At 36.4% G+C, this 23409-nt stretch overlaps 1 protein-coding gene across 3 annotated transcripts in view; it reads left to right on the top strand.

The window, feature by feature from the left end:
* EPHA6 (EPH receptor A6) overlaps positions 1 to 23409 on the top strand; it is a 365847-nt gene that overhangs the window by 86368 nt on the left and 256070 nt on the right. The gene's annotated exons all lie outside the window — the stretch shown is intronic.

Below are 23409 nucleotides of genomic sequence, written 5' to 3'. Positions count from 1 at the left end.
TTGGATGGTGTTAGGCAAGCTACACAGCAATCTTGGATAATAGAGAGCATTAAAGGCACTGTGCACTGTAATCAGAAAATGAAATTCACTTTGTTGTCTGATCTTGCTGGCATTAATTATCAAAATACACTCATTGCAAAGATACAATGTTGACAGTGCCATTATTGGAAGCCAGCATAATTTTGTACATAAGGTCGAAAGGTTTCTCTCTTAATGGGATAAGGATTTTCTCTGAAACTTTAATGCTGAATGAATTCCTGTCCATTTTGCAAGTGAGTCATACACTAGAACTGTCCATGAGCAGCCAAAGTCTACCAGAAATGCTTTCTGCAGTGCAATGACTCCACTAGTTTATTCAGTTGGTCATCTGATCTGCTGAGCAGGACCTCCAGAGTGAAATGGAGTAATCAAAGCCACAAGTTTTTGCACATTCTTGCCTATTTGCCCCAAGAATTACAAATTACTACTTTAGAAAATTCGAATCTAATAGAGCTTCTGCATGTTTTGAAATAATTTTCCTAGGTGGTTGTCCATTTAATCTTCTACATTGAATCTAAATTTTTATGCTATTTTTTTCCTGACAGTTTTCAGAATAAATTTGTCTTACATTACTTTGTGAATGTCATGCCCAAGGCAAGCTGAATTGCATGAGAAGCTTTCATAACTAAAGGGAACAATTTAATTCCAGTAGTTCTCACTCTGCAGTGTGTAAACCATGAGTGGAAGGGTTCCTCCGGTTCTGGGTGGCCAGAGCTCGTGTTGAACAGCTGGCAATGCATTTGTACAATGGGATTTTTTCAGTGTCACTGAGTGTTGTGAACTGAACCATGATGTGTGTGTTGATAGACATCTTTCAGACAGCCATAATGTTCTATTTTGAGGCTTTGCTTCTTGGCTGAGACATGAATAACAAATTCAGAGTTTAAAAGAGTTGTTGCTTATTAGTAAATCCTGAGAAAACTCTTTAGTACCCATTAAATTAAAAAATACCTGAATATTAACTGTCTGAGAGGAAAATTTTTAAAATTTACATTGAGCTTCTTTTCAGAGAACCAGAGAGTGGGGGACTAGGTGGGGAGGAGTAGAAGCAACTCTATCTTAGCCTGATAGGACCTGATCTATATTTATAAAATTTTCATATCTTTTGGGTCCTTCCCCCAAACCCTAACCCAAAGCCCTTTTGTCCCTCCCATTCCCCTGCTGGAGTTGCAAATCTGAGTCTTGAAAGTGTTTTGTACCATTCTGTCAGTGCTTTGTGCAGGCATAATATGTGACATACTCAGGAGATAACCATTTCTTTCTTCTGCAAGAAAAGGAAGAGTCAGAATAATAATTTTGCATTTTGAAGTCTGTTCTGAAAAATAATTGGGTGGTGGGCAATACTTGCTGATACTTGAATATATTTTTCCTAGTTACACATGGTGTCCAACTTCTTATACCCCAGCCTGTGGCTCCGTGGGGAATGAGCACTTTATGGCAAATATGGCTTATCTGTCACAGAATTTAAAGAAAAAGTTTTTGTTTTGATATTTGTGGAGATACAGACTCTCTATTCACAAACTATTAAGTGGCATAAGGAAGGATATTCTGTCATTGCCATTGCTCATCATTTTGCAAAGCAGCAAGAATGGGAATAAAACCAGTCTTTGATCAGTTTTGCTGCTGCTGTTAAAAATCATAGGTTATTTTCAGCTGCCTAAATCTCATTTACTTGCTTTCCTAACTGGCAACATTTCAATTATTTCAATATATGTCAGATTTATTCTTCTCTCTCTTTGTCTGTGGCTCTCTCAGTATTCCCTATCCATTGCATTTTCTTTTAAAAGCATTCTTTCAGAGCCAAAGTGTCTGAGAAGAGTTCCCAACTGGATTGAAAATATCCATACCTGTTAAGTGTATACCCAAATGTCTCCAGTTAGTTCAGAGGCATATTAATATGGAATTTTTCGGTAATTTGGGACTGTCTTCGTTTTCTGAAGTCAGTAGGGGGGAAAGTGGCATTGACTGCAAGAGATTCCCAGGTATTTGTGCGTTCTGTACATTTTTAATGGGATAATCTGGAATATAGCAATCTTTTCTAAATTCATTATGTAAAGAGTCTCTCAGTCTTTGATTTGAGTCTACTTTTCAAGATCTCCCCCTCAAAATCCTGAAATAGCAGCATCATTCACGTGTTGTTCTGTATCGCATAATGAATTAATTAGAACCAGTAATTTGGCCGTGCAGATCAGAAATGGCTCTGATATGAGCTGCTGGCTTTGCTAATTCATTTACACCAGCCCCAGCACCAAGTTTCAGGTTAGAAGGAGGAAATGCTGCACAGGATTCTGGTAAACAACAATTAAAAGTGGCATGTTCATACTCTGTGTTCTCTGAATGTCAGCCCAAGATATGATTTGTGCTAAATTTAACAAGTGTATAATATATACAGGTTGTATCAGGACTTTGTGGTGGGGGTTTTTCACATAGGAGCAAACAATCATGACAAGGAACCTTTTATGAACTTAATCATAATGGTTCATTTCTGTTAGGGCATGATATGGAAATAATTGGATGATTGTTAACTGAAGTTTGACTTTTTAATGATTTGCCAAAAATTATCTGAATTATTTCAAGTTATGAATTCATTGCAAAGAAAAATTCAATTATATATGGCAAATACTAATTATTATGGTAATTTTAGATTTTACTTTAGTCTTAACCAACTAAACACAGTGCAAAAGTCTATTTTGCCAGCCATACAAAGTTGATTCTTCTTGAGGAATATTCTTAGGAAGCCACCACTTCCACAGTAGGATATATTTGGTATAGCTGAAGCAGTGCTAAGTGTTAAAAATGTGAAACAACAGGCACTGACAGGCTCACCTGGTTTATTTTAATTGAGACAAATAGAGTAAGAAATGAAAATGTAAAATTCAAATTCTCTGACCCTGAGTTGACTGAACAACACTTCCTAGGGATACTAATGCCTGAACACATGGAGTTTTTAATTGAACAAACACTTCTTTCCATTATTCATCACCTGAATTTGTGGTAATGTTTTAGTGTTAGGATTTCTCCTTTGGCAGCTGATCTTTGTGTTCTTTAGCCCTTCCATCTGATCCAAATGGAAACTGCTCTCATTTTTCAATTAACTAATCCCCTCCTCATATATGTACCTGTAGTGTGGCTTCGTTTTTGGGAAACCAAGCAGTTCATGTTACAGTCATGCTTTAGTTACCTGTGTGCTGGCATCAAAACAGGAAAATGGGGGAATAAACTACTTTGGAACGGGAAGTTACAGAGATAGAGTATTGTGTAAGGTTCCTTTTGGGGTTTCTGCCGTGGGTGTATTTGCTCATGAGATTGAATCTTTACCAGGCACTGAAGGAAACATCTTTAAAGGAAAACCATAGTAAGGGTTTTGACTACACAAGAGGGACAAAATGAGATTGAATACAACATTTTCAGTGGCTACAAATTATCTTTTTAGGGGAAAACCTTTCCACCAGAGTACTTCCTGCAGCAGAGCTGGGGCTGTACCACAAGTGCTGGAGTAGTTCCCTAAGATAGAGGGTGTAAAATTCCAAATTTCTGTTTCCTGTCAGCCAGAGACAGGAATTAGTCAAAGAGGCTGAATGAGTGGAGAACTAAAAGGATCCACAGACTTCTGTCTCTGTTGTGGAGTTAGCAATCACAATCCTGTCTGCTTGGATCTCTCACAGAGATAATTTAAATAGTTATCTTTTAATTGGTTGCATTAATTTTTTCAAGTAAACAACCATATAGTTAATGAAATTTATAACAGATTCTTAACTTTGTGACTGCTCTGAAAGGAATTCACATTTTTTTCCTGTGCTTGGGCAATGATGGTTTATTTTACATAATTTGTGAGTCTGCAGAGCTTTAGATTTCACAGTTTCAATGGTAGTACTTGAAACCTTTGTGATTATTGGTGAAATATATTTTTTACTGAAAATTCTCCTCTTTAGCCTGTGTAAGGCTGCACTCTGTGAATACTCACCACAAATCTTAACTTTCAGTTCTGAATATGGATAAAGTTGAATTGTGATTTGTCAATCCCAGATTCACTTCTTAGGTGGAACTGCTAAATAGTTTTCAGTACAATGCAAAAACAAGGACAGGGGAAAAAAACAGAAGTTGTGAGTAACTGCAAATGTGTAGATAGAGTATGGAAAAGTAATTGATAATGAGCTGTTCAAAGCTTCTGAATGTATTTAATCACAAATAGCTGCTAGCATGTGGAAAAACTCTGCACTCAAGGCCTGCATACATTAGAAAAAAAGAATATTTACAGTGGACAAAAATTTAAATTATTCTCTGTTCTGAGGTGACATTGCCAAGGCTACTGGCAGCACTTTTAAGTTCCTATATCCAGGTTTTAATTTCTAAATGGCAGGTCATGTGCCAAGCTATTTCAGGCTGTATCTCTCCTTTGTACTTTTTCCACTTGCATAACGAAAACCATTTTGTCCTTAAGGCTTGCAATTAGTATGAATTAAAAATAACATTGTTGCCTGGCTGAAATAGGAGGCAAATGAGGGATGGTGAACTGCGGTATGAATGGGATATTACTTACTGTCAAAAGGATGAGTTTTTAGTGAGCTGTTCCAATCTAGAGAGGTCTGACTTGGTTGGATTCAGTAGTTTCAACTTTTTTCAACACTTTTAGGTTGTTTTGATGGCTGTTTCTGGTTTTGAGTTAGTTTGTTGTGTTTTCACTCATTTGGACATTTTAATTGTAGCATTTTTGCATCATCTTTTCAGTGCATTAAAAATGGGGGTATTTAACTTAGTTACTGATTTTGATTTTTGAGGGTGTCTTGTGTTTTTGGGTTTGGGGTTTTTTTTGTGTAACAAAGTTGTAGGGATTAAGTAGGTACCTGAGGGCACCTGTCTTCAATGACTGCCTGAGTTAACAGCCAGAAAAATCTCAGTGCTATATAAATTCACATTGCAGCTCACAACCAAGACTTTTTTTACTTAATCTACAGCCATCTGCAGATTGTTCAGCTGGATAAAAACAAAAACTCTGATAAAACAGCTGGAAAGGGATGCTGCTTCAGAAGTAAGTATTTAAAGGACCAAAAAAGCCCTTTACAATTGATTTTAGACATTAAAGAAACTCCAGTGATAACAAATGAACAAAATTGTTTGCAAATTTTTGTCACATCATACTTGCATTATTTTGAGCAAATAAAGAACCTTACATTAGTCACTGTAACCTGGTTTTCAAAATATTTCACTGTAAAAATTCAAGTCAAAGCCTTGATTTTGTAATTGCACCTAAATAAATTATGCATAAATAGAAAACTTATTGTTTGTGAACTGAATTAATGTTGGAAATTGCTGTTTTTCACTCTGCTACTTAAATGTGCATTGAATAGAAACCTGCCTTGATAGTGGAACAAGGAAGCCAGCTGAGGTTAAATAGCAAGTTTGAAACTGAAAAACTTCAATATTTTCTGTTTGTACACACAGACATGAAACTTCAGCAGCAAAAGCTTACTGATAACTCAAGTGTGTCTTGCCTCAGGTTTTGCGTTAGTGAATATTGCTGGATATTGATCCTACCAGCTGTCCTTGATAAGCAGTAGACAAAAATTGTCCAAGGGACTGCAGGGATTGATTTTGCTGTTGTTGTGTGTGACTTGGTAACAGAGCTGCATGATTTGACATTAGCAGCAGCCCACATTAAATTAGTTACTTGCTCTTGCTCTGCTGAAAAAAGTGCAGTGCAGTGATGGCCACATGGAAAAATTGTGGTACTAATGGGAACAAGCTGTTTAACTTTTACAGAAAGTATAAATACAAGTGTGTCTGTACATCTGTTTAACTGTATATAGACTAAGTACATTGTAAAACTGTTTGTTATTTTTTAACTTGAAGTTTCTCCTTTGTTGCCAAAAAGCAAGAAGACTGACAGCTTGGATGTGGCCTCCTTTCTTGGGTAATTTGGGTAATGCGGCCTTTCCTTGCAATGTTTGTTTTGGGTTTTTTTTTTTTGTTTTTTTTCCCCGTTCTTCTGGGAGTCATTAGCTAAAGCTTCAGCTCAAATATTTCACATTAATTTGCCTTGGAAGGATGTTCATTGCACTTCACACATGATCTACCTTAACTGTTTCAAGAATCATATGTATCGGATGTGGGTGACTTTTGTTTGAGTGAAACCCTTGGCCTGCTGTATTTACTGAATGTAAAATGTCAGCGTTGCTTGCTTGGATCTTCCTACAGCTGGGGAGCTTTTCCTGCAGCTGGAAGAGAAGTGTGGTGAGGGTTTTTTATGGCTGAGTATATCCTCAGCACGTGGGTTTCCTCAATGTGCTAAAAATCAACGTCTGAGTTTGGAGGAGGTCTTGTGTGACCAAAAAATGGAGGCGAGTAAAACCATAATGCTTCACTTCCAAAGCCCTGATAACACTTGTGGAATACAAAATGCCTTGTGCTACTCATGGAAGTTGTTAAAACTTGGGAGAGACAAATCCTTTGTGAGAAAGCTGTGGCAAACCTTGGCCCCAAATTTACAAAAGAACGCAACTTTGTGCACAGCACAATTGTGTTTTAAGGATTTCCTTGCCCATTTCTTATAGGAGAATAACAGTTCTGGACAATAAGGGCTTGATATATTTGTCTTTGGAAATTCAGTTTCTAGAATTGTTGTTATTCCTGTTGGAGCCCTGGAAACAAATATAAGTTAAGAGAAAACATTTTAGTCATAGTGCTCAGTGAAAGTTTCCAAAGTTTTTACACTACAGTAGATTGTGGATTTTCTTCAATAATGATAAGAAATCTGACTCAATCTGTAGAATATATGTAATTCTAAGTATATAATTGTAATAGATGTAATATAATCGCTCAGAAATGCTCAAAATCTAGGAATTAGATTTTTTTCTGTTTGAAGATTTTTTTTCCTTAGGCTTCTAAGGAAAAGCACTTAAATTTGTGCTTTGAAATAATTGAAACATTTTAGAATATCATTATTATTTCAATATAGGTTATGTCCCCTCCGAGAACCCATAAAGTGGAGATCCAAAATCTGAAGATAATCATTAGCATTTCCTCCGAGGCAAGTTATTAATCAGTAGCACATTCACAAATAAGCCATAAAGCATGTTCTGTAATGAAACTGTTCCTGTAGAGGTTTAGCATCATTTTATTCAGTCAATTATTAAAGCATTTGTGCTGAGAAATATAATTTCAAAAGTGATCAATAAGAGGTTTTCTCTGGTGTGACCTAGCAATCACAAGCAGGAGAGAATGCACAGAGAGATTTCTGAGGATGTTTGTCTTGAATACAAAAGAACGTGTGTGGGTGTTTAAAAACTTGAACTATATTTGCTTTTTGCAAGTCTCAGTAATAATGCAAATGAGACGAGATTTCCTTTAGCCAACACACTCTGCCTTTTCTTACTAAACGTTATAGTGTACAATAATTTAAAAAAATTAGTATCAGTTGTCTTAGAAAAACTTATGTAGACTATAAGGTCATTCTGTGTCACAGAATAACTTAGATTTTACGGGCAGTGGTATTCCAAAGGTTCTCAGAAACTGCACCAACCAAAACTTGTGTCTTGTGAGGCTTTTTTTTGGGCAAAGCAGTTTGGAGGCTGCTCACAAGCTTAAGTTCTTGCTGAATGGGGAAAACAAAAAAAATTGATGGCAAAGGCAGCACTGTTAATGACAAAATTTATGACTGACACCTTTGTATAATAGAAAAGGGAAAGGAAGAAAAACTCCTGTGAAAGAGGAAGCACCACTTGGAGATTTTTCCATCCTCAGTAGTTTCAAGAGAAGTCATGAAGATGGATTGGCTTTTGAGCTGTGCTGCTGTTGAAAGACTCTTGCAGGGCTCTTGGCAGAAGGACAGGATCAGTAACTGGAACTCCAAAATGTCAGCTACCTTAGTTTTGGATGCAAAATGCTGAGAAAGCAATTCTAGATCTAAAGTAACAAAGATTTACTGTTTGACATGTCTCACAGTCCCACAGCGTTTTAGTAGATATGCTGAAAGTTCTCCCTTAAAGGGTTTTGTGGGACTTTTTTGCTTGGCTTAGCTTCCACCCCTCCTTAATTTTACTTTTAGGAGTCCCATCAGATCCCAGGAGAATATTCTGCTGGGAAGACCCTTGAGTTTACTGAGGTTGCTGACCTGGAGATGGTGGCCTGTTGAGCAGGCATTTCTATGAATCCTTCTATCCTGCCAAGTAAATATCCCAGCATGGGAAGGTGATCCTTGGGACCCAACCTGCTGCAGCGAGCTTGTGCTGTTCTAGCTGTGTATCTAGGGATGTGTGTGCTAACAGCAGAATAAATTATGTAAAACAGGTCTCGTACCTACCAGGGAAACATCTAACACAGTCAAGGACTGCACTTGAAATGTCTCTCTTTAAAGAAAAGTGGCTTCAAAGGGATACTGATCAAAGCATGAATAAATGCCCAAAGGACATGGAAATGTATGCATAGAGAGATTATACTCCAAATGCTAACAATGAATGTTTAGCTATTTGGTATCTGGCTATTATATAATAATAGTTATGGATGTGAAATGTCTTAATTTTGCTGTGACAGCTTGACTGTGTTCCCAGATGTTAAATATTTCAAAGCTTATCTTACATATATTCATAAACAAGATGAAAGTGTTAATTCTAATTAAAATGATGCACAGTTCAGTAGCAGCCCTAATAAAGTCCCTGTGGAACAGTGAATTTAATAGCAGTCCATCTTTTATGCAGAATCAAAATGTAGATTTCAATTTTACTGTAAACCAATCTTCAGTGAGAAACTGAGCAGTGAAGATGGAAGAACTGAAAAATCATATTAGAGAGATATTTCAATACGTGCAGAATTTTACATACCAGTTCAGAAAGAAATTGGGGGGTGGGGGGGGAAGTACAGGCAAGCAACAACCCTTCCCAAATTTAAAGAGTATTCCTGTCTTCTGAAGTACATATTTCACTTGGTAAATATTTATAGGTCATGCTTGTGGTAATATTCGTCATCATATTTGCCTGTTAAAATTTTTCTTGCAATTATTTTGAATCGATATTTGAGAATCCACTGTTTTTAATGTAATTTAATACTTATCCGCATGTATGTTCTGTGTGTAGTCTTTTTGTAAACTAGGAATTACCATTTTGTCTATTTATCTCAGTTTAATATTATACACCCACTTACTGCAATTAGCAGATCATGTTAAACCGTGTTAATAAGAGAAACTCTGGGAAGGAATTTCATTTTGCAAAAAGTCTTTTTCAGTTCTTAAGACCTGAATTCTCTTCAGAAGAAAGTTCTGGAGGAAAATTTAGATTTGATCAGAATTTTTTTTTCCTTCTATGTTCTTTCCTTACAAAACATTAAGTATACCAATTGTGGGGGGGAAAAAATCTTAGTGCAGTATAGAAAATTTAAAATTCTGTTTTAGCGAGCTTTTGCATATGTTGAATTTTTTTTCTTACTGCAATCACCTAAAATGTTTAAATTTTGTCAGTAAATTGGATTCTAATCACAAGGGATTAGTATTTGGGGTTTGAGGCACTCCTGATTTTTGCAGTTTTTGTAGTTTTGTTTCTTTAAGTACTTCATTTATATTGTTTTGGGTTGTGTGGGCCATGTTGTTTTTTTAACTTCATCACATGATCAAAAGTTTGAAATCAAATTTCATGTTTGAAACTTCTGAAAAATTGATGAAAATCAAAATATTTAGTGGAAAGTCCCCAAATAATCTGCAATGTTTAACTGGAAAACAGCTAAACAATTATAGCAGAAGAGGATGAAGTCTGTGTATATTGTTAATACCTTAGAGGAAATGGTCACCACATTGACAAAAAAATCCCATTACAGGGATTTTTCACTTTGCACTGGTGGGTGTCTCTGAATGGCTCCTTGTCAGTCTGTGGGGGGCTGGTTGCGCTTTTCCTGCTGAACTTTCTTAGATTTTCCCTTTGATCAATGGCTCAGATTAGCTGGGAAAAAAGTAATTTTCACCCTTCTTTTCTATGCAGCTGATGTGTTTAACTGTTCATTAACTTTTGTGTCCCAACCTGTTCATAGCCACCACTAAATTTTGCGATCATGTCTGGTCAGCTGGCATCACCAATTTTAGAATTAAAAATGCAACAAGAGGCAAAAAGTCATTATTAATCAGGATTAATCTGTTAGCAGGAGTGAGGTGGTATGGGGCCATATGAAACAAATCCTGCATTTCTCTCAAGTTAGACATGAGGAAGACTTGCAGATAATTATTGAAATATATTTCTGGTCTGTGGATTTTAAGGGGTTGTTTAGAACTTCCAGTGATAAATGCTGATTTGTGCTCATGGAAATACTACACACTAAACTAAATTTTCAATATCAAGCCATTTAATCATTCACAGCTCTGGGTTCTGATCCTGATGAGACTTCTTAAACTAATTTGGAGATGGGGTGATGGTGCAGTTTGAGGATAGTGAGTGAAAGGTCTGTAGCTTCCAAAGGAAAATACTGGCTAATTTCTGTTAAGGTCATGGAAATCAGAAACAAGTCAGTGCTAGGCTAAGTAATTGTTAATTCAGCAGGGAAAAAAAATCTAGTTATGAATTTTGTAGCTCCATAATCCTCCACTATTATGAAGCAAAGTTTCCAGGAAAATCTACTCTAAGAGTACAGGCTGTTTTATGCTACAGATCTGACACATGCGGTTGGATTATTGTGGCATTTTTAAACTTAGAAATAAATTTATTTTGTATTTAAATCTAAAAATGCCATAACACAAACTCCTGTGAGTAGAGAAACCTTGCTTAAACTGAGTCCCTCCTTGAAGGAAGGAAGTGGCCCAACTAAATGAGAATAAATTTTATACCAATCCACTCATGCTCGAGGTAGCTTTTGCAGAAGTAATGACAATATAAATGTAAATGTATATAAATGTAAAAATATATAAGTAATTTTCAGATTGCTCTCTGTGGTCATATTTTGTTGTTTAAAAATACAGGTCATGCTATTCACCATAGATGGAAAGAAGTAATCTTTTTTTTTTTTTTAACTGTAAAGTGAAAATGTGAGCAAGCTGTCTGTGGATAAAATGATGTGATTTCATAAAATACATTGCTGAGTCTAATGATCCCAAACTAACCTAATCATTTTAAAAGGCAGCCTTGAGATTCCTCTTATCCCATGAGCCTTGAATTGGAATAAATTTCCTTCTGGCAGTATTGTAAGAGAAAAAGATCCACAGATGAAACACTGTTTGATATCTTACCACTCTTGTACCAGTGTCTAAGTCTTCTTACATCGTCAATGTACTTTTTAAACATTTTCCAGTTTTTTCACCTCTTTTTACCAATGCTGCAGTGTCCAAGCAGGGATCCTAAACGTGGTACTCTTTTGCATATATCTAGGAACTATTGCATTGTACATGTCTTTGGAAAACTGCAATTTTGTGACTAGAAAGAATATTTTATCCCCAGTGTGAAAGCTCTCATTTCAAAATTCTCAAGTTTTCAAAGGGTTTTTTTTGGTTATTGTTGTCTGTGAGTTCTGGTTGGTTGGTTTTGGTTTATTTTTTTTCCCTGAAGTAGTATCCAGTCTTCTTAGCAATAAAAGTAATGTAATTTGTAAGAAATAACAAGCAACGGTGGAATCTACTGGGCAGTAATATTTACAGTTAGCCAGAAAAGGAATTGTATAATAAAAGATTTTCCTTCAAGAGAAACCTGTAAAACTGATCTTTGCTTCTGATTTATGGACTTTGCTACACTTCAGGAATAAATTAGGTAAACCTGAAAGAACTGAAGGCTCAATGGCTATAAAACAACCTATTGATTTTTGAGTAAGTCTCTGTCTTCAGTAGTTTTTACAGTTGCCTGCATCCAAAAAAGCCCACAGTGTAGCTTCTATGGAAGCAATTTAAGTAATTGGTGTTTGATTGGCTCTTTATACCTACACCCTATCCCTCTTCACCTAAGTGTTAATAGTAGCAGCAGAGCAATTTAACATAAAATCAAGGACAAGGGCACTGTGAAACTCTTCTATTAATGCAGAAATGAGTGGTAGTAACAGTAAAGATACTCAAGAGGAATTGTATTTTTTTGCTTTGAGAGCATCAGCAGTTTCACTTTTCCACATAGAATCTCCTGAGTCTTTCTGCAGCTACTCTCTTTCCCCTTTCTGAAGGGACAGAGATTGTGCTTTCTGTTAATGTAGAAGTGAGTGGCAGTAACAGTAAAGATACTCAAGAGAAATTTATTTTTTTGCTTTAACTTTGCGACCATCAGCAGTTTCGCTTTTCCACAGAGAATCTCCTGAGTCTTTCTGCAGCTACTCTCTTTCCCCTTTCTGAAGGGACAGAAGAACATCTTCAGTCTTTGTCCAGTAATAGAAGTTGAACTCTATATATCTTTATCTTCTTTCAAATTAAATATTATTAATATTGTTTCCTAAAACAAGCATAATTTTTCAGTGTCTGTGGGAAATGAGATCAGATTTTGTTTTCATTTCTTGCTTTTCTTCCACTGGTTCCCAACACAATTTTTTCTTTGTCATTTCAAGGAATGAACTTGTTCATAAACCAGGGTTAGGGCTGTGTTAGACGTTCCCAGCAGTGATCCAAGTGCCATTATTCTGAGTGTGTGCATTCAAGTTTATTTTGAAACCTGAACTCATTCATTTAGGGGGAGTTTAGGTGAGCATCCAGCCCGGATCTCTGCCTAGCCTAAGCAGAGTGTCACTGGTGTGAGGAGCAGCTGCGTGAGGATCCCAAGGGAGCAACAGTTCCTCTACTTATTAACCCCTTCTGGGACAGTCTGCACAAGCTCAAGCAGAGAAAACACTACTGGGACTCTGCTCTCTCCCATCCCAGAGTGTTTTTCCATTGAAGCAACACATCTCCCCCTTCAGTGTGCATCATGCAATTTTCAGAACAAGAAATCCAGATTCAGTGCCGAGTTTTCTAGTCTCTCTTCCCTTTTCATTATTTCTGAAGCTCTGCTGTTCATCACGTGACAGGAGTTCATTGTGTGAGACCAAAGAGAAAATCATTTGAAGTTTCTATTTATTGTAGCTTGAAACCAAATCTGGATTTGCTGCCAAAGAATTTTACTGTCTTTGATGGAGAGGATGAGTTCACAAACTCTTTGGAGCGTGGATCTCATATTTTCACTTAAACTTGTATGGTACCAAGCCCAGTAGGGTCACAACCTCTGCTGGGTTCTTTGAGCAGTATTTTAAAGCTATTAACTTCTAAAGCATCTGCTTGGCAGTTCAGAATGCTGGATGCAGCCAAAGGCCTCACTCTCTCTTGTCCTTAGAAGTCATCTTTTTGACAGAGGTTAGTGTAGGAAAAAAAAATACTCAACTAAATCAATCAACTTTTGTGTCCAGTAAAAAAAAAACTGCTGTGAAAGACCTCTAAATGAAGCTGGCGGTTTTCCTTTTCCCCTCAGTAAAAGTTTCACAGGATAAATTAATCTGGAAGAACCACTGTGCAACTGCATGGGCTCAGTCAGTGAACAGGTGTAGCTACTGAACTAAATTATCTTCTGTCATGTGGGGATGCAACACAGCAAACTTTTAAGTGGCAGGACAAATATGTCAAAAATAAGGCTCTAATATGACAGAATGCACACAAGGAGAAATATCTTAGAACATCTTACTGCTTTCCTTCATCACTTTACTTCTCATTCCTCATCAACAGCAGCACTGAAATTATTAGAAGACTAGGCTGAATTTTTGGCATTTCTTTTCCCAGGCTTCAGTTTGTAGAGCTTTCCTCTGATGGACCTGTTCATGGTAGGATTGTGAAATAGAGGGGATTATTGTTAAAGAAGCAGATGCCTGTATTTCCTGAGGAGAGGAACCTGTTTCATAACTGGAATTTTTGATCTTGGATACCATAACTTGAAATTTGTCCTCTGCTTTGCTTGAAGGGGACACAAGTGACCCAATATGAAGATTACGTCATAAAAATTGTGTTGTAAATTAGGACAGTGATGTAAAATGGCATCCAGTTCTTACAAGGCTGCTTGAAAAACTGAGCTACTATTCAAGTTGAGTTTAAAAAGAGAATTTTATAAGACCCTGGCCTTTTTTTATCATGACCAATAAGTCCAGTAGACTTTTCATAAAAGAGAGAAATTTTATTAAGTTCTTCAAGGCTGTGGTCCCTTTCAGTGATAACTTGATACGTTGCTTCTTTTCTTTCACTTAAGCTGGTTGCTTTCCACTTTGAAAGCCACAAATGATGATCTTTGGGAAGGAGGAAACAAATCTTACTTTCTAATTGATGCCAGTGAAAACCGCCCTCATGCTTGCACCATGTTTTTAACTTGTAGTGGTCATAATTTTTGTTGCAATTTGACTTAAGATATAAAACCCTCTATTATCATCAAGATTTTACTTCGTGGTTAAAAAGACATACATGTATCATTGGTATTTTTCAGAAGTTCATATTGGATTATATGATTGTTGTGATTTCCATCTGTTCTAATTAGCAATATTTGAGTAGGTCATCCAGCTAAGCATTTATTTTTAGTTTTGAACTGGATATTCAAAGGTAGTGATGGCAAGTTTTTATTTGTTTTTGTAAAAAAGAGAGCAAAAACCACTACACACAAAAACATCCAAGAAAGAAAGTCATGAGCTTTTTTTTGTTTTCTACCTTTAAAGAAACTTAAGCACATAGTACAACTCCTTCCCATTCTATTTATTAGTATTTAGAAATTTGAAAGGGGGAATGATGCTTTGAAAAGTCTAAATATGTGGATGTAGATGTTTCAATTTTCCATGATTTCAAGTCTTTTTTTGGTCTAATGAAATAAATTATAAATCTTCCAATATATATTTTTTTTTCCACAAAGCATTTTAACATTCTGGAAGAGCTGGATTAGTTTAGAAGTCACCCTTTGCTATTACTTTCTCATAAACTTTGAGTACATTTGGGTAATGAAGAGGGACTGTTAATGAATGATGCAAATTAGGACAGAAATGTCTTTACTGGGCCTTCATTCTGTGTCTTGCTGCAGGTGGCAGCAAAGGCAAGAAACATTATGCAAACAGGGACACATGGTCTGAACAACTTCAGAGCTGTGAAAAACATAACAAATCCTGATGATTTAATGGCACATGAATAGCTTCCAACGTGATTGATAAATTTAAAATGCTTTGCTGAGGCAGAAGAATAACTGGTGGTTTGTACGTTTGCTAAACTTTGAGGGATATTTTATCAAATACCTTCTTGGTAATGGAAAAGTCAAAATCTATTTTTTCTTCTCAATTTCACATGGATTAGATTAAAATGCAGTAAGTGTTGCTACTTTTAAGTTATAAGGTAAGATTTTTCAAAAATATTTCTGTACATCCCTCCGTATATCAGCAGGATAGCCCAGAGTCTCTGGCAAGGCTGAAATCTTAATTAAAGGAGTTCCATATTTTACATTAAAAAGTCTTTAAGCAGTCTTAGCCCCTCAGAAGACATTGAAATGGTATAGCAGCAATAAGTAAAAAAGATCTGCCTGGATTATTCAAACAATGGAACAGTTCAAACTGATCTTAATCCATTGTGGCTGAACTTATCTTTACATAAGTTGATAGCCTGGAGGTTAATGAGGGAAGATCATAAAATAGCTCCAGGAATCGTGGGCTTTACAAGGTCAGCAGTGTTGTGGAACTGGGCTAGACAAAGAAGGAACCTAAACTGCCTTAAGGCCTTAAGCTGCCTGCATTTGTTTGGCCAATTGCAGTGTCAAAAGTGGAAAGCTTTTGGTAATGAAAGTACATCTATTACAGTATTGATTTAGCCAGCAGCTCAAGGGGGCAGAAGGATTGAAAATTTCATATTTAGCATCTGAGAAGATGCTCAGATCATACAAACTGATCAGTGCTGGAGGAATAAGGGCTTGTGTTAGCATGGTGAAGTAATCATAACAAAAGTGAGAAGTCAAATGTTTTGTGTTTGTCAGGGAAAAAAACTAAACAGTGATATTCTCTAGAGTTATAGCAATACTACAGAAATATATTATAAAGTAATACCCATGCCATATTTTGTCATTGTGTTACTTATATTAGCTACATGCTCTAAATGGTAGAACAGAAACCTGTTAGATCTAAGTGGTGTTTAAAAGCTGCTGTAAGAACTTTCCTAAAAATACACTTACAGCATGTTTTGGCTCCCAAAAGTGGATGCAGAGTTGTTGCTGGGCAGTGCAATGTCTACAGTATTAGCTCAGAATTGGCTTTTTAAAATAATTTGTGCAGGCTTGATGGCAGGTGAGGGAGCTTTTCAGTAGAAATAATGAAATTATTCATCAGTTGTTTATGAAGCAGGGAAGCACAAAAATGCCCAACTGGAAAGGTGGTAATGAGGGTTGGTGTCTGAAGCCAGCTGGGGACAGGGGAGCTGGTAGAATTCCAAGGGAAGTGAGCTTGGGTAGACCACAAGCAGCTCTCAGAAAGACAAGGGGCTTGTATTTGACAGTATAAAGAAGGAGAAAAGGAGAAAAAAGGGGATGCAAGAACCTGTATGAGGTGATCTTTGCAGTAATATTCTGAACAGGGAGGAGCAGAGCAAAATCAAGTCAAGGCAAGAGAGAGGGTGTTACAGTAATTCAGTATTAATAAATGAACTTGAATGTTTTGGGGATGTAATGAAAAAACCACAGCCAACATCTGTCTCCATGGAGGAGAAGGCAGCATTTTGATAGGAGTCTGGTCATTTAATCTACTGCACAAGTGGCTAAGAACAATATTTATAAAGCTTTGCTTGAATTATGTTGATCCAAGTCCATTTGAAAGAAACTCTTAATTGCCTGCTGTGTTTATCAATAGATGCTTCCTTGGATCATCCAAAAGATGGTGATTGTTTATTTTTAATTAGTAGAAATTAAGTAGCTGGTAAACTATGAATATATTGGCTATTTAATATAAGAGCAGGAGTTTCGAGAAAGAGGGATTTCTGCCTTAGACAAGTTGTATATCATTGAAATAGTTGATTTTAATTTGACTATGACTACAAAGATGAATTTGTTTTGTTACTTGGTACTCCTTTACCTTGCTATTTATTTTACAACATATTATAGAAACCCATGAGCTAGAATATATATAATAATATATTAATATATAATATGAAATTATTTCATCTTTTATTTAGACACATTTGTGGATAATTTGATCCTCTTAAAGTATATTATAAATACATTTCCCATACACAGCTGGAAAGACATACACTTACTCTTTCTCACATACTGAGGCTATTCTTTATTTTTCCAAAATTACTTTATGTGATGCAGCCCTGAATTCCTTCACAGATGGACTGTTCTTGTTCTTCCAGCGTCTGAGGATAATTATCATAGCAATTAGATGAAGAGATTGGGTTCCATTTCACATGGGATGCTGGGTGATTTAGATTGATTGAGTAAAAACTGACATGATTTTGAGTCTGAGGCTTGTGTTTTGGGGGCTGTTTTTTGCATAATTCTATTTTCAAATATTTGTGAAACCTCTGCCAAAGCATTCTCACTGTTTAATGCTCTCAGAACATATGCTTATAGTCTCCAGTGCTTTCCAAATACCTCCAGCATTGTCATTTTGTCTTGAGCCCAGACGGTTCATTTTAACAAATGTCTAGTAAATTTTAGAAGCTATTAAGCATTGTTGTAGTGCCAGTTATTTTTCAACTGAACTTGTCGCTTTTTGTGCAGATAAAACTTCCTTTTGTTTTCATACTGCTTGGAATAAAGGTAAAAATGAAATACTTTTCAATTATTCTACTAGAAGTTATTGCAGTATAGAATACTGCATTTAACATTTGTATTTATTATTTTTATTAGTATTTTAAATATCTTTACCTCGGAGGATTAATTTCCTTCCAAAACATTTTTATCTCTCTTGCAGACTAAGGTAGAGCTGTTGTTCCACACAAATGTGATTTGGATAGAGAGAACAGTGAACATTATTTCAAAATAAAAACATAACAGCAAGATAATATTATTTCCTATTTCAGTTTTGCTGTATAACACTTGGCCTTTTATTTGAAATTTCCAGGAATAAGCTGCACACTTTCAGGGATCTTAATTTGATTTGTCATCTGCTTCTGTCTGCATCTCCAAAAACGTCTTGTAATTTGATGAATTGAAGTCTCAGTATGAGAGCTGTTCCTAAAATGCTCCATTCTGTGGTAGAGTTTCCTTTTTTGACCAAAGGAATTAATTTTTCATCTTGCCCGTGTGCAGCAATGATCTGTGCTGCAGTGACATTCATGCCCTGTATTCTGAGGCTGGGAAACCCTTGTGGGATGTTTTATGGGATGTTTTATGGGTGTGCAGTCTGTGTCCTGCTGAAATGAAATGAGTGAGGCCTTTGCTCTCACATCACCAGTGATGATTCTGGCACCTAACAAGGCACACACAGAGTCCCTTTTAACAGGGGATTTCTGTGTGCTGTCCTTTGTTTTTCTCAGGACAGGCTGTAACTACAGGAACTTTAATCCCTTGAAGGAACATTGGCAAACCACATAAGAATTTGTAGGGCATTATTTGCCTCTAGCTGTAAGTGAGGCCATTGACTGTAGACTATTTTAGTCCCCAGCATTTGTTTTATTATGGGAAATCATGAGTTCTGTTGGGGTTTCTAAAAGATGAGTGTGTGAGGAGGGTGATGACTGATGCCATACATAAATAACTCTGAGCCACAGAGGTGTCTGCCTTACCATTTGTGCTGTTACCAATCATCTGGTCCTCAGCACCTTCCATTTTTAAATCACTGCACAGAGACATTGCTGATGATTCTCATGGAAATGGAATAAGGCTGCTTGATTGGGAAAGCTTTGATTGTAAGTGTATCTTCACCAGAATTACTTGTTGCCAGTCAGGTGTGAAGGGGAGAGCAGATCACATACAGCCTTCCCCTGAGTTTAGCACAATATTTGTTAAACTGCAATCTTAGGTCCTCCTGAGGTTGCTCAAACTACTGCTCTTATTGGTGCCAATTCAAAGGATTCAGAGCATATAAATTATGGCACCAAGCTACTGGAACCTCTTCCATTTTTCCACTGAGTATTGAAGTTAATCCAGTGCATCATCCAAAGGCAGCATTTTCAATATCCCCAAAGGAAGGCACAGCTGCTGCTCCACTTTGTGTTCTTCAGTGCAGCCTGGAAGTTTTAAGTGAGTCTGCCAGGGTCTTGCTTTGGTATTTGCCTTCTTCTCAGGTGCATCCATGAAGTCTGTAACATTTAAATCCATGCATGAGAAATGAGTCTGGTTCATCTTGCCTCTATGATTACACAGTCTCAAATGGTTTGATTGCCGAGTCTTACTAATCATGAATTTGCACAATATAGAAAGATATTTATATAAAACCTGCAAGTTTATTTGCTTACCTTGTTAAGTATTTTTTACATGGTTCTCTTCTAAATAAGCACTTGAGATCCAAAGCAATATAGAAAATCAAAGCACTAATGTCTTAAGTGTCATGAACTAAATTATTTAAAGGACCCTCAGTGTCCCCAGAAAACCTGTACACTCACATCTGGATTGAAGGTGTTTGCTCTCAAAATGCCTCACATCATCAAATCCTTCAATACTTGGAAGCTTTAAGTGACACTTTCTGCAGAACTGTGTCCCCCACACCTTGTACTTAAAGCCCTGCAGAAACTCTGAGATTACCTTGACCAAAGCTTATCTTTATGCACCTGGTGTGAAGTGAAGAAGGGAAGCTACGTGCTGACTATATCCAACCCCAAGCCTAAGAATATTTGAGTGTTGCCATTTTGAATTATATTGTGGGGGAAATCTCCGGCAGCTAACTAGGGATCATGAGGAAAAGGAAGACAGAGGAAAGGAAGAGGGACTCTGGGGTTGTAGACCTCATTGTCACTGTGATGTGACTTGTGCTCTTCCAGCCTCTGCACAGTTGGAGGCACAATATCTCCATGTTTTCCATCTGATAACCTGACTCTGAATTCATGCCAGTACAGAATAAGATGTTAGAATGTTTAGGGGTTTCTTGTAAAATCATCAAATGTCTGATGAATGGAGCTTGCTGCAAAGCACCAGCTGGAATGGTACTAATATTTCAAGCAGAGCACAAAATCTATAACTAATTTGAACCTTAATTTGAGTAACACTTTTGAAAAATAGTCATCTATAGATGCATTAATTAAAGCATCGTGTGGAACATCCTGACCAGTACATAATTTGACATGTAAAAGTCAATATAGTGAAGTCAAAGAGTAAACTAATGAGGTACTTAGTGATTTGAATTCCTAGGATCAGAGGGGCTTGACAGAATATTCTGGATATTGGAATCTTGTACTTACTGCAGTTTTCTTCTTTGCTAACTTTGGAAATTATATTATCACTTATCAATTCTAATTGATTTTAACCAATTTGTAGTGACCCAGATGCACACAGTCCTTTCTGCTGGGCTGGCAGTGGAGTGAGAATAATTTAATCCTGATTGTATTTGTCAGATCCTGCAGTGACAATACCAAAAATTTTCACCTTAATCTAGAAGAAAGAGGTATTTCTTTACCATGAAGAAGAAGAAAGTGTAATTGAATTAAGTGCTGATGAGCATCTTGAAAATCCTTTGGTTTTCACTTCTGTTACACTTTCCAGCATTGTCTGTATTCCATTAGGCTGAATGAGAGATGTTGAGGACTAAAATAGGGGAAACAATAAATAAAACTTGTGCTAACCAGATACACCCAGATTTCAGATATGCAGTGCTCTTTTGATTCTGTTCTAACTCTTCTTTATACAGAGGTGAGAATATAATATATTTATGACTTTGCTGATGACCTTCCCTTATCCACCTGCCTCCTAACTCCTTAATTGTTGAACCAGTCACATACATTGTTCTGGGTTTCAATCACTAAACAGCTTTACTTGTTAAAATTTTATAAGCTGATGTGGCTTTTGTTCCTAAGCTTGCCAGTATTATATGAAAAAATAACATAAAATGCAGGGTTTGGCTGAGGCTGACTGGCTTTGACTTGTGTTTTTAGCCATAGAAAGGGATATTGAAGTTCAGGAATGAAGATCTGTTGTCCTGATTTCTGCCCTTACTTCTGCTCCAAAATAGCTGAATAATACAGGCCAATTAGATGATTATAATTCAAGTGCTGTATTTATTAATAAACTTAAGTGGTTTAGCATCCCACTAATGCCAGAGAGCAGCTGTGAGCCCCCCTTACTGAGTTATTGTACTGTGGTTACTGCTTGTGAGTACTGATGATGCCTCTGAATTATTGCCCAGGTTTTTTTATTTCTCTTTTTGAGTTTTTTAGCATTTCTATGTAAATTAATTTAGTTGTTAAAAGTTGAAAAGAAGGAAGAAAAAACCAAAACAACAACAAAAGAAAAACCCAACCAAAAAACAAAACAACAAACAAACAAAAAAAAAAAAAAAAACCCAAACCCCATACAAAAAAAAAAAAAAACAGGAGCAGGGAAGTAGCTTGCACAGTAATTTAGAGGGTTTTGAAGTGTCCAGTTACACATTTTATTCCTTGTAGGAAAGAACTAAAAGGTAAATTCAGGAGCTATCACACTTGAGATATCAATGAGATATCTCATTTAAAGCATGACAGAATTTTACTATGAGTGGGCATATGGGAGCAAAAATTAGAGAATACTCATTAATAACACACATTAATGCTACTTGCACAAAATACAGAAATTATGTTAATTTTGTTAAAAAGCAATTACAAAGTATACAATAAAAACTGTATTAACATGAATTTTAAAAACACAGACATGTAATTTAATAGAGAAATTCAAAAGTAATAGTATTTAAACTGTCAAAACTACTTAAGACTATTCAGAGTCATGATAATGCCTAAAAAAATGTAATGGACATCTGAGAACTTTGAATTTGCAGTGTCTTGTCCTCATTCACAGGAGGGAGGAACTACCTCCCTGCTGCCAGAAAAATGTTCATTTTGTGCTTAGGATTTCCTATTCTGTGTGTATCCTACAGGAAAATCTGTGACACGCAGGGCATTGTGTATTTATGGCTCCAGAATCATCCTGATTCATGAACTTCCAGGATTTGCTGAGACAACAGTGTGATCATTATTGTGCTAAGAACATGCACAGTGCAGTAGACAATGATGTGCCAAAGCTTTTCCATTAGTCCTCCTTTGCTTATGATGACTTCATTCCTCATTTTCAATATAGACTTTCTAAGTATGCCTGAAATTAAGCTATTTAAGAACACCAGTATGTATTTAAATGTCTGTCCATATATGTCTAATTGTCTATATTTATATACCTATATGAGCGGGCACTTTTGTGTGTACACCTCATATTCCTCCATTCTTCTTGGGAAGAAATATTTAATACAACCAGAGAGCAATTGAAAAGATTTATACTTCATGGGGTAGTCATTATCTCTGTCCGAGGCTTGAAGTATTTTTATTGTACTGGAATCAAAAGTTTTACATCAATGGGATTTTATCAGATGTATTACAGAGGTTTTATTAATCTCAGATTTTATGACACGTGCAGTGATTTTTTTTAATCATTATTTTTACTGATTTGATGTTCTTCTGACTCTTAATACTGCTCTCTCAAAAGCAAGGGAAAAATGCTTTTGACCATGTTGCTTATTATTTACTTAATTTTCCACACTTACTCCACTAAAAGACTATTTCATTATAATGCCCACAAGGGAGCATTTATTTCTGTAGCATTAGGATAATATTACTGTACTTTATAGACTCATGGAATGGTTTGGTTGGGAGGGACGTTAAAGATCATCCAATGCCATCCTATGCCACTTCCTTCCACTTTCCCAAATTGCTCCCAGCCCTGTCCAGCCTGTCCTTGGACACTTCCAGGGATCCAGGGGCAGCCACAGCTTCTCTGGGCACCCTGTGCCTCATCTCCCTCACACTAAAGTATTTCTTCCCAATATCCAATCTATCCCTGCCCTCTTCAGTTTAAGCCATTCCCCCGTGTTCTATAACTACGTGTCCTGTTCAAAATCCATCTTCAGCTTTCTTGTAGCATAGACAGGAATAACTTTTCAGAACTGTGAAAAAATTGTAAAAGGATTTCTCATTTTTTCTGATGTGTCCTGAATGTAACCTGCTCCTGCAGGTTTCAAATCCTACAGGTTTCAAATCCATGGTTCATTGAATTGTTGCAATTTACCGATGTGAAAATATTCTCAAGTTAAAATGCTGCTTTTTGCTTGCTAAATAGAAAAGGGTTTGATATCTAAAGGAATTTTTTAGCTTGAAAAGAAAAAAAAAAGGAAACAGGAAATCTTGATTTCAATTTGCTGTTTCACAATATGTGAATGAGCTGATCATGTCCCTTCATTTCCCAGTGTATTATGGAAAAGACAGGTTTTTCATGGGTAAAGCTCCAAATTGTGTCCCCTTTGCTGTGCAACATCCAAACACAGTCTGGTCACCATATTCCTCTTCTT

This window comes from Pyrgilauda ruficollis, unplaced genomic scaffold (genome assembly GCF_017590135.1).
Source record: "Pyrgilauda ruficollis isolate IOZ18807 unplaced genomic scaffold, ASM1759013v1 scaffold50, whole genome shotgun sequence".
Taxonomy (NCBI): domain Eukaryota; kingdom Metazoa; phylum Chordata; class Aves; order Passeriformes; family Passeridae; genus Pyrgilauda; species Pyrgilauda ruficollis.
The sequence above is the reverse complement of the archived record's forward strand: the minus strand, read 5'-3'. Positions and strand labels throughout refer to the sequence as shown.